The 11540-nt window shown below is 45.2% G+C and overlaps 1 long non-coding RNA gene across 1 annotated transcript; it reads right to left on the bottom strand.

The window, feature by feature from the left end:
- Positions 1-528: 528 nt before the first annotated feature.
- On the bottom strand, positions 529-9645 carry LOC147101847 (uncharacterized). Its single transcript, XR_015073407.1, has 3 exons — positions 9563-9645; positions 5417-5852; positions 529-1583 (listed from the first exon to the last, which is right to left on the bottom strand). It is a non-coding gene; the product is annotated as an uncharacterized LOC147101847 (long non-coding RNA).
- Positions 9646-11540: the final 1895 nt, after the last annotated feature.

Here is an 11540-nt window from a genome sequence, read left to right as displayed (position 1 = left end):
GTGAATCCCGTGGGCAGCCAGGGAAATACGAAAGGTAGGCTGAAAAAGGGGCTTTAAGTGTCTGACAACAAGGCGGTAATGATTTGAATTAGGTCGCCCGCCTCTGCCGGACGGGTCGCTGCCGCACTGGCAAATGTGCCCGAGGGAAAGGCGCGTGGGGGCAGGATAATGGCGGGTTCCCGACCCACTCCAACATATTTCAAATTTCCCACCCGACCCGCCTCTGATCATGTCTCTTTTTTCTAATTGGATTTATTCAATATTAAAAACATTTACAACATCCTGATCATTCTATTATACCATACAAGCACCCTTCACCAGTTTCGAGCAACAGAAACAAAGTCATGACTAAAACATAATCAACCTCACCACCATTCCTTCACTCTGCATAGTCATCCCTCCACCACTTATTACCATCAGAAACTAAAGTTTAATTTGTCTCCCATGACATATATTAATCTATTGTACTTTAAAAACTGATCAAAAAATGCCATCCATAAATTCCTTTCCGAATAAAACATCCACAGAGCCATATACAATCTTTTAACCTATATTTAAAATACTCTTTCAGGTTTATTCTCCTCCCCTTATAAGACAAAGCATTCCTTCATTGTACATTCATGAATGTCGCCACACTGAACATTAAATTAATCGCCGCTCCACTAGACTCGGGCGGACTCTCCTGCAATCCCCATCTAAAATTGAGCCTAGTCATGCCTCTAAACTACAAGGCTACCACACCCTCACAACAAATGTTGCAGACTCAAAATTTATAACTAACAAAATATTTAATCAAAATGTTAAAGGCAGGTACATATACCAAATTGTTTGTATAAAATAAAAAAATTTCATTGGAGTTTACAAATCAAGACAATTTGGAATCGCACCATTTAACCATTCACTTCTATATTTTTTTAATAAGAGATTTCTAACTGAATAGTTTTGACGCAATCTACCAGTCTATACTTTTAATCTTAGAGCCACAGGTTCATTTCAGTGGCGTTTGTGACACATTTTGTACAACACTTGACTGTAGAGAGTCACATCTTGTGAGGAACCATTGGAGAGGAAATCACGTGCAGACTGTTGGGAACCAACCGATATCTCCTGACGTTGTTTAGTTCCTGAATGTTTCCTCTGCCAAGCTACTCAAAGAAGCGGAAGAATATTACTGACAATCCAGTTGCAGCTTAGATGTTGCAAAAATCTGCTGAATTTGAAATAAATCTGACAGGAAGATTAATCACTGCTAAAAAGACAATCTTCTTCGCACAAAGGTGGTAGTTTTATATTTCACCGCCGGGCGGATAATGGACGATAGCGAATCGGCAGCCCGTTTCACACCTCGCCCGATTTTCCCCTCCATAATGGAAAAGTAAAGCTGAGCGAGGTGTAAAACGAGCGGCCGATTTGCTATCGCCTGTTTTTCATCCGGTGATAACATTTATAATTACCCCCCCAAGGAGTGATGAACTCATGGAATATACTTCAGGAAAATGTGGAGAATATCCACAGAACATTTGAGAAACAGATGTTTTCTAAGGTGGTGAGGGAGGAGGACTGTAGGTTCTTTCTGAATTAACCTGAAAAGAAAACAAAAGAAAGACTTGCATTTATGTAACACCTTTCAGGTCCTCAGGATGTCTCAAAGCTCTTTAAAGTTAATGAAGTACTTTTGAAGCGTAGCCACTGTTGGAATGTAGGAAACCCTGCAGCCAATTTACATGCAGCCAGGTCCCACCAACAGCAATGTGATAATGACCAGATCATTTGTATTTTAGTGATATTGGTTGAGGGATAAATATTGGCCAGCAAAAGAAGAGCTCCCTTGCTCTTCTTCAAAATAGTGTTGTGGAATCTTTTATGTCCACCTGAGAGGGGAGATGTGGCCTCGGTTTACTGTCTCTGCTGGGATGGAATGAATTTCTGTCTTTGTCCACAGACATTTTGTGATCTTTGACTATCCGAGCTCGAAGACATTCCTTTTGCATTTAGTAAATAAGAGTAAAGTGACTGTGATACAGCTCAGCATTCTGCTTTAACAACAGTGATTATGATGAATCGTTCCCTTAATTATTGTAATTAAGAATATAACAAATTGCATTGTATTTTGCAGTAAACAGTGTTGAAGGTAAATTGTTTTGAAAAGAATAATTGTACAGGTTTTGTACCATATTGTACAAAACAATGGTGGTTTATTGTCCTTCGGTGAAGATGATGACAAGATGTAGTTGGTTACTGTATAGAATGAGCAAACCATATGTGTGAGAGGGGGCTACATGAAATATATATTTATCTCCTCCAATTTCCTCCGCTACTCTTTAAATCACGAACTCGTGTTGTGTATAGTTGCACAGATACTCAATTGTCCTCTGGTATAATCTGCCGTGGCCTTTCTTCAAATATGTGTCCAATAGTGAATGTCAGCAGGTTGTTCGATCAGGCTGGGTGGAATCCTCACGGCTGAGCCTGATCCTGCCCATCAGGGTTCACTTGATACCAATCAGGGAGTGGGAATCCTGTGAGGTGCATGAACACTGGGGCCAACTGCAGCCCCAGCTGAGATAAGCTAACTCAGAACAGACCGGTGATCAAACTTGGGGTCTTCTCAGTCTAGCTGGCTTTGTGCCACACAGGGCAGTGTGATTGCCAACTTGATCAAAGGGGGAGCCCTACAGTAAAGATTCAGTGACTGAATTATGCAGGTTGCTCAGAACTCAAGTATTTTCTAAATCCAAGCATTTAAAGAGAAAAGTTCAAAAATTCCATAGTGTTAGGTGAGCCTCCATAATGTCACACATGCAGCTTGGGGCATGTATGGGGACGTTCCTGGACAAGGCAAGGGAATTCTGTCCAGCTCACCCTTGAGAGCAGGCACTTATGCTGTACCTCATTAAAGTTTACAGCAATACCTCGACAACATTCAGTCTTGGGCTAACAAGCAACAGGTAACATTCATGCCACATAATTGCCAGACAAGGACCATCTTCAACAAAAAAAGGTGCCACCACCTCCCTCTGACCTCCAACAGCAGCACCATCACCAAGTCCCTCACCATCAGCATCAGAGAGTTAATTTATCATTTTCTCACTGCAGTTTACACCATTGATAAAAAAAATCTTCCTTTCCTGACCATCACTTTGTGACTACTCTGAGCTATTTCAAACAGTAGATCTAGGATCATTCATTTGATGGCTTGCAACCCTTAAGAAGTCTTGCTGATTGATTCTGTGTGCCTTGCTTCTTCCCTCCCACCCCACTCAGCAATGCACATTCCCAAGGTATTCAGTAGCAGAGAATCATAACATCAGTTTACCATTCAACTCAGATTTTTCTCCCTGGTAGTGTAATTGTTGTTGTTTGCCATATGTATGATGGATTGGTAGGCAGTCAGGGTTATTTTCAGACACTCCTTCCCAGAGCATTAAGATATTTGTTTAGCTGTCAGCTGTGAGTTTAAAATTCCCAAGTAATGGGAGTCGGTGGTTGGTACATAATGAGTAATTGTTCTGTCACTGGCTGTACTTTGATCTGCAATCAACTGGGTAGTTCCTGAAGCCCATATGTGTGTTTACTGTTTGAACAGTTGAATTGTAGATTAGGAAATAATTCAGAGCAAGAGAGAAATGTTAACCATGCTTGGTTATAACTGAAACTTGTACACATCATCAAAATGTGATTCAACCACAAATGAGAGTGTTTCCATGAAATGTAATTTGTCCTAATCCTCATTTGTTAATTGGGAGATACATACGAACAATGACAGACAGGTAAAGACCCTCTGTTCCGTCCAGCCTGTCCCGCACAATTGCGATACCTTGTGTATCACAATATATACACTCCACCCCACTTGAAACCAGGTGATGTCCTGGGAGAGGTGAAAAAGCAGATAAAAAACCCAGGTCAATTTGAGGGGAAAAAAACTCTGGGAAATTCCTCTCTAACACATCTAGGCAATTGAAACTAGTCCAGGGGATCACTCTGGCCCTGAATTCTTTGTAGTACCTAGCTTCAATCTCCGCCCCAGACAGAAACAGGTCCAGCTCTCACTTGAAGGAACTCAGCGAATCAGCATCCCCCACACGAGACGGAAGTCTGACGATGAGCCAAGACCACATGGAATTATAGCAAGGTTGTAGAGAAACTAATCTTTGAGTCCATGTCCATTATGTAGTTGGACAAGACTAATGGCAAATCAGTCTTGTCCAACTATGACCTCTGTAAGATTTGCAAAATTTCAGCATCTCCCCGAAGGTTATTATTAATAAAAGGGACCCTGCATGGACATTTTAAAATTAAAAATGGTACCCAAGATGGCATCCATGCCTCGTGGCAGAAAGCCTGTGGGATTCCAAAATGGATTCTGCAGCACAGACAGCTTGGGAGAAATCAAAACTAAGGTTGCAGGTTTTCTGTGAAGAGAAACTTTGGCCTAGAAATTGAGTTGACGCCGCGCCAGGGCTTTAGCGCCGGAAATTTAGCGCCGGCGCTAATTCCCTTGCGCGCGCCAAAAATTCAGTAGCGCCGCGCCCAGACGGCTGCCGGCGCTACTGGCGGGCGTGAGCGCCTCCCAATGGGCGCTAAGTGCCGAATTGCGGCGCTAATCCGGCGCTGCGGCACCCGATGCGGTGCGGCAGGCTGGGGAAGTGCAGGCCTCCTCCTTCAGTTAAGGAGGAGCTGCCTGCACCCGCCCGCTGTCCGTTCAAATATTGAAAAAATGAGCCCGGCACCTCGGACAAGTGCCGGGCTTGCAGGCCAGACGCATCTGTTCCGCGGGGGGGGGGGGGTGGAGGAGTCCGGGGAGGGAGGTGCGGGCAGGCAGCCGACGGGAAAGCGGCCGGCCGCAGCGCGACCTTAATGCGCCGGCGCAAACTCGGGGAAGACTCTGTTGCCAGAGTCTTAGTTGCGGCTGCCACGGGCGAGGCGGCCGCAACTGAATTTCGGCGCTGGGGCCCGTCGTCATGGCAACCGGGACGCTGCGCACACCGATGACGTCATCGGTGCCGGCGCAGCGCTACCGGTCTACCGCGGCGTAAGGGCCCCAGGCAATTTCGGCGCCGGCGCCAAATGCAGCGCTAGGCCCTCTAGCGCCGCAAAATCGGCGCTAAGGGCACTCAATTTCTAGGCCTTTGTGTTTTGGAACAAGACAGGACTCTGAATTATGCATTAGACTGAATTGGAGATGGATCTAATTGCAGTTTAGGCCTATAGTTAAGGCCATCAAATAGTCTGCATACATTATCGGAAACAGATTAACACAGCCATCGAGGCTGGACAGGCCCATCAAGGAACTTTCAGGACAATACAAGTCAATTATCGGGCCAGTAGATGCGATTACCGGCCATCTAAAAACAGTTAATATGAATTGCTACCATTATTTTAAACTAGCCCACCAAGGTTAAGACAAAGAACTAACCTGATTTGGCGTGAAGATAAGGGTTTTTGACGAAGGTATAATTGAAGGCCCGGGTAGCATTGAGTTAGGGCAGCTAGTTCGTTCGTTCAGAGGAGGTCCGTAGAGTTCGTTGGTTGGTGTGCTGGTGCTGCTCCTCGGGCCCCTCGCCCTCGTGGCTGCCGCTCTTTCCTCGTCCCGCGCTTACCTCCTGGCCTTTGCCCGTGCCCTTTTCCCACTCCATCTGGAACTGACCCGGCACCAGGTCGGGCAGACACAGACAGATTCAGGCCAGGCGAGGCGGGACGCGATGAGGAGAGAAGGGAAAACCACCGAGGGGCAGACTGGCTGGAGGAGATCAAACGAGGGGAGGCTTCGAATCATTGGGCCTTCAGCCTCGGCCGACCTTCGAATATCTGCACACTAACTCAAACTGGCAGCTGTCGACGAAGAATCATCCCTGCAAGGTAAAGTACCCAAACAGAGACTTTGACTTTGGGGTACTCAAACCTGGACAACACCCTTGCAGCACCCGGAGACCACGTGATGATGGCAGGCTCCAGAGAGCACCAAGAGCGAACCCCGAACCCCACCGCTGTTTTGAATTGAGCAAACCCCGTTTTTGATTGGTGAGCATAGATTCTGACCCCTCATAGCTTAACCTAGTTAGGTATAGGGGGTGGGATAAGGATAAGGGGATTGTTAAGATAGTTGTTTTCCCTCGATGTGCCGTGTGTTCCCCATTCCCTGTATAAGTGCATTTGCCTGTAATGTTATAGTGGTAACTTCTTTTAAGACTGTTTTAATTTTTCCTGTTCAATAAAATCTTGGTTTTTGCTTGCATCCAAACCACCTGTCTACTCGAGTTTTCTGTATCGCTGCCTGTACCTAAGTCCGGTGTCTAGAACCCAGGGGCGTGGGAGCGATTCGAACCGCTCACAAACAGTCAGGGGCATAACTGACTGGGCGCACGCGCCACACCCACCACCCCCCCTTACACCTGACTTGCAAATGTATCGCCTTTTCTTCATCATCGCTGGGTCAAAATCCTGGAACTCCCTCTCTAACAGCATTGTGGGAGCACCTTCTCCACACGGACTGCAGCGGTTCAAGAAGGTGGCTCACCATCACCTTCTGGAGGGCAGCGGATGGGCAATAAATGCCGCCCTTGCCAGAGATACCCACATCCTGAACTCAGCAGAATTAAAACACAGTTTGACTTGGTCAGAGATGAGACGAGATTTTAATAAGTTGTTTCTTTTTTATTGTTTTCAATGTTTCAGTCATTTCTGGATCATTTAAATATATCCATACCAGTTTTTTGAGGTTGCGGCATGTTTTTAATTTTAAGAGGAACTCTGAACTTTTTTATAACCTTTGAACTGTCAAAAGTTCTCTGAAAATCACTATGGCCCAGAAATTCGTGTCGGGGGCTTCCCGCGGGTGCAAGCCCCCGACCTACACTTACCTAGCGCGCCGGCCATTGAGGCCTGGCCCTGCGTGGATTTCCTGTCTGTGGCCCGGTTCAGCTCCCGGTGCGCTGTGCTTGCGTGACCCAGCGGCGTACTTAGTGCGATGCATCGGCTGGGATCACGTGAGCACTTGGCAACCAATCGGAGGATGCAAAAGTTCATTCATGAGTTTGACAGTAAGAACTGTCAAACTCATGAAAACTCCGGGTGCCCAAAACAGTACTTAAACTTGAAATAAAATTTTAAAAAACATCGCACTATTTAAATGAACTATAAATAACTTTAAATAACTGTTTTAAACAATGGGCCAGAAATTCCAGAACGGGGCTTGCAGCGCGTGCAAGCCCCGTATTTGCACTTACCCCGCGCTCCTGCCAATCAGCTCCAGGGACGCCTGCACTTCCAGAAACTGAAACAAGAATCCCGGGCAGCGTATGACGTCATGCCGCCCAGGAGTGCAGCCAGCGCGGACCCAGGAGCGTGCAGTGTAAGTGAGACACGCCCCTTGAGGTCTCAGTTTCACTGGACACGCCCCCAATGTTTCTGTCAAGCTGCTTTGCTTTTTTACATGCAAAGCAGCAGTTTAAATAGGTTTTTGGAAGTTTTTTCAAGATTTTGGTAACTTTTATAAAAAAATTTAAATGTTTACATTATTTTGAGTAATCTGAAGTAGTTTTAAAGAGAATTAAAGCAATTTAAAGACTTTTAAAAGCCCTAAAAGAATTTTTTTAATTCCATTTATTTATTTAGCAATGTCGTCGTCATACGTGTCTTCACACTGTTCCCTTTGGGGAACTGTATGAAGTGGTGGAAGGATTTATGGCCGTGATTAACGCTCATTCCGTGACCGTAACCATCTTTGAACCAGCCATTAGGGCGGTTAGTCCTATGGCGGGAGGGTTTTACGGGCTCCCACAAGCTATACAAGGAGGGGGGGCCACCCACACCCACGGACGCAAATATCCCACTGGATGTCAACCCAGAATTTAGAGCCGGAGCTCCGACTCCACTTGCCGGGACTGTCTGGAGCGGGGTTCGAAACCCTACCCTGATCTGGCCCAGCGGCGGGGATCCTACCGCTATGACAAACGCCCAATCCGATTAGCAACGTGAAATGGCAGCATAGGGCTCCAGTCACGGGGAGGGAAAAGGCGCAGGAAACGTATGGGTGTCACCTTTTGTGCGGAGTGGGCCTTTTGCGTAGCAGTAAGCATCCCCTCCGCTGGGCCAGAAGGAGTAGGGTTTTGAACCCCACTCCAGACAGTCCCGGCAAGTGGAGTCGGAGCTCCAACTTTAAATTCTGGGTGGACATCCAGCGGGATACTTGCGTCCGTGGGTGTTGGTGGCCCCCCCCCCATCAGATGGGTTGTGGGAGCCCGTAAAACCCTCCCGCCATAGGACTAACCACCCTAATGGCTGGTTCAAAGATGGTTACGGTCACGGAATGAGCGTTAATCACGGCCATAAATCCTTCCACCACTTCATACAGTTCCCCAAAGGGAACAGTGTGAGGATACGTCCGATGATGACCTCTTGCGCAATGCACCTCCTTGGACCCTCAGTCGCAGATGCGAGGGGGCAAGTCGTGCAAGTGTTAAATTTTTTATTTTATTGACATGTAAAATGTTGGCCCAATAATTCCCTTCCAAATGCGCTAGTACGGTTGGGGTACTTACGCATCTGGCCGGATGAAATGCCGGTTTTCAGCATGCACAGTGCATGTGGGGAAAACCGGCACTTCCTGTCCTCTGAACGAAGGGGTTCAGAGGCAGAACGCGTGCGACTGCACAGGCAGCGCGTGCGCAGTATAATTCGCCGCTTTCATTAATGCTTTCAGTGAGGTCCAGTCATTACAACTTACACATGAAAAAAGCATGGGTACAGTTGCTACAGAGGCTGCGGAGGAAGATATTTCTTATCGTGGAGCTTCTGAAAGTATGTATGTCTGTATATATTCCTTTGCGTGTTATGTATATATTCCTTTACTTATGTGTATGAATGTATTATTTAATTATGACTTTCAGAGAAAGTAACTTATTGGAAAATCATAATTAAAAACATACATTCATAGTAAAGGAATATAAAACATACATACATATACGTAAAGGAATATATGTGGACATACATACATAACTCATTCTCACATTCCATTCACACAGCCACAATTGCTCCTTCTACCTACCGTTCTGAAAACCCTTTAAAAAAAAAAAAAATTTTAACTTTAAAACTTACTTAAAATTTCTTAAAATAACTTCCCTCCCTTTCCCAAACAAAAATATTGCATTTCAAAAGCTCCACGGTAAAATATATCTTCCTCCGCAGCCAATGAACCACTTTACACTTGCTTTTTTTCAGTGTAAGTTCTGAGGACTTAACCTCACGGATTTCATGAATGAAATCCACGAAGTTCACTGCGCAAGCGCTGCCTGTGCAGTCGCACGCGCTCGAGGTCTGGAAATGCCGGCGTTCCCCGCATGCGCTGTTCATGCTGAACGCCGGCATTTCCAACGGCCAGAAGTGTGAGTACCCCGAGCGCACTCACGCTTCTGGCCTGGAATTTCTGGCCCAATAAATTAAATTTTTGAAAAAAATAATTTTATAAAAAATCGGGTCTAAAAATACTTACCTTACTGTAAAGTCTTTAAAAATAATAAACCTGTGGGAAAAAAATTCTAATTTTAATTATTAGACCACTTACCTTTTAAAATTAAGTCCTTACGTCTGCTTTTTTCAAGTGTGAAAAGTGGAGGCCTTCACGCACGGGCAAACCTGGAAAAAAAAGGAAGTTCAACGCGGACGCGCAGACTCCTGCGTGCACGCGTTCGACCTCTGAACCCCTTGGTTCAGAGGACGGAAATGCCGATTTCCAGCGCATGCAAGATTCCGGCACTTCCATCGGGTCCACGCGTGAGTACTCCGCCCGTACTCACGCGTTGGGACCCGAATTTCTGGGTCTATGTCTATTTATTTTATGTAGATAAATATCTTGCACCTAGCATTTAAAGAAAAACATTTGTTCTCAGGACGTGGGTGATGCTGGCCAAGTCACATTTTTATTGCCCCTCCAGTGTCACCCTCAATAGTTAGTGGCGGGCTTTCTCCCACGTCCCTTGTGCTGATGATGATTCTATAATGCCATCAGATCGGGAATTCCAGGATCGTGACCCAGCATGTGTCCATCACACCAGATATCAAGCATTGGCCCAGAAACTGCTGGAGCAGGGCAGCAGTGCACCACGAGTTGGATGTTTTTATTCAACCTTCAGCTCCAATTATTTTTGCGCTGTAACTTGCTGGAAGCGTGAGCTGATAACAAGGTCAACGGAGCATCTGGGATCTCAGTGAATGACGGGGCCAACAGCGAGGAACGATGGAGAGGGAGGGACATAGGGTCAATTAAAGTCAAGTTAGATACAGAAAGAGAAATAAAGAGAGTGAGGGAAAGATTGGATAAAAGGAAGAGAGAAAAAAAAAAGGAAAAATAACAAAAAAAAAATCAAAAACCTCAAAGAATAATTTACTACCTGCAGGAGTGAGACTCCACAGTTCCAATTGTTCCCTTTCTGGGTCTCTGAGGTTGAGTGGAATTGCAGGAACAAAAAGCTCATCATTAAAAGAGTCCTTGCTCCGTGAAATAGCGACCCTAACTTTCTGCAGCGAGTTTAATTTGTTATTATGGCGCAAATGCAGCAATTTCTTGACATTCACGGGGAGGTTGATGGCGAGTTACTGAATTTTGCGAGGCTAACGGCGCAAATCGTTCAGCAGCTTGTGGCGATTCTCAATTCACAGCGTAATGCATCTTCATCACAAATTGCTGGATTTTTTACACACGAATAACGCGGTGTGCCTTTAACTCACCATTATTTTGCCAGCAAATTCTGGCCCAATGTTGCAAATGCAGAACAATCTAAAAGAAAAATGATCACTGACCCGGAGCCAGAAATTTATAAGCAATTTACTGAGCTCTGAGTAACCTCAGCGACAATTACCTGGATTCCCACTGCAAGGACTGGTGCTGTGGTCTTAAAGGAATAGACCAGGTTAGCAGCTAAACATGACAACCATGGTTCAGAGCCCAAACTACCTGTGAGGGCTACCACAGGGAATCTGCTGATGATATGATAGTTAATGGAATTGTTCTGTTTTTTTTTAAATGATACGTTCAGATACACAAGACAGCAAAACAAGAAAGCACAGATTCAAGATTGATGTACCTCATTAACTCAAAAGTGCAACTTCCAAAATGGGCCCCATACATTCAAAGTGCTGACTTGCTGATGGTTGCTGGCAATGCCACAGTGAACCTGTTCTGTTCCACACTCCTTGTGATGTGTCATCATTAAAATCACTGTTAACAGACTATTAATAGGATACTTGGACATAAATTAAATCAAGGATGAGAAATGGTCATTTGGCCCATCCCTCTAGTATCGAACACTCCTAATAGTCTCCACTTGGAATTTGAACATTCCTCATGTTTTTGCCACTTATATCTTCTCAATCACCATTCACTGTTCTTTCACACTCATGGGCTCTCGTTGGTTCTTTATTTATTTCTAAGACAGATAATTTTCCTAATGAAGTACGGGACCTGCTTTGGATTATAATAGCACAAGCTGAATTTCTGCGCTGCAGAGATGCATATACTTAAGAGTAGCTGATCCAAGATTATG

The sequence above is a fragment of the Somniosus microcephalus genome, chromosome 23 (assembly GCF_052327205.1).
Source record: "Somniosus microcephalus isolate GS21.2 chromosome 23, FLI_Smic_1.0, whole genome shotgun sequence".
Taxonomy (NCBI): Eukaryota; Metazoa; Chordata; class Chondrichthyes; order Squaliformes; family Somniosidae; genus Somniosus; species Somniosus microcephalus.
This window is presented reverse-complemented; position numbering and strand designations above follow the sequence as displayed.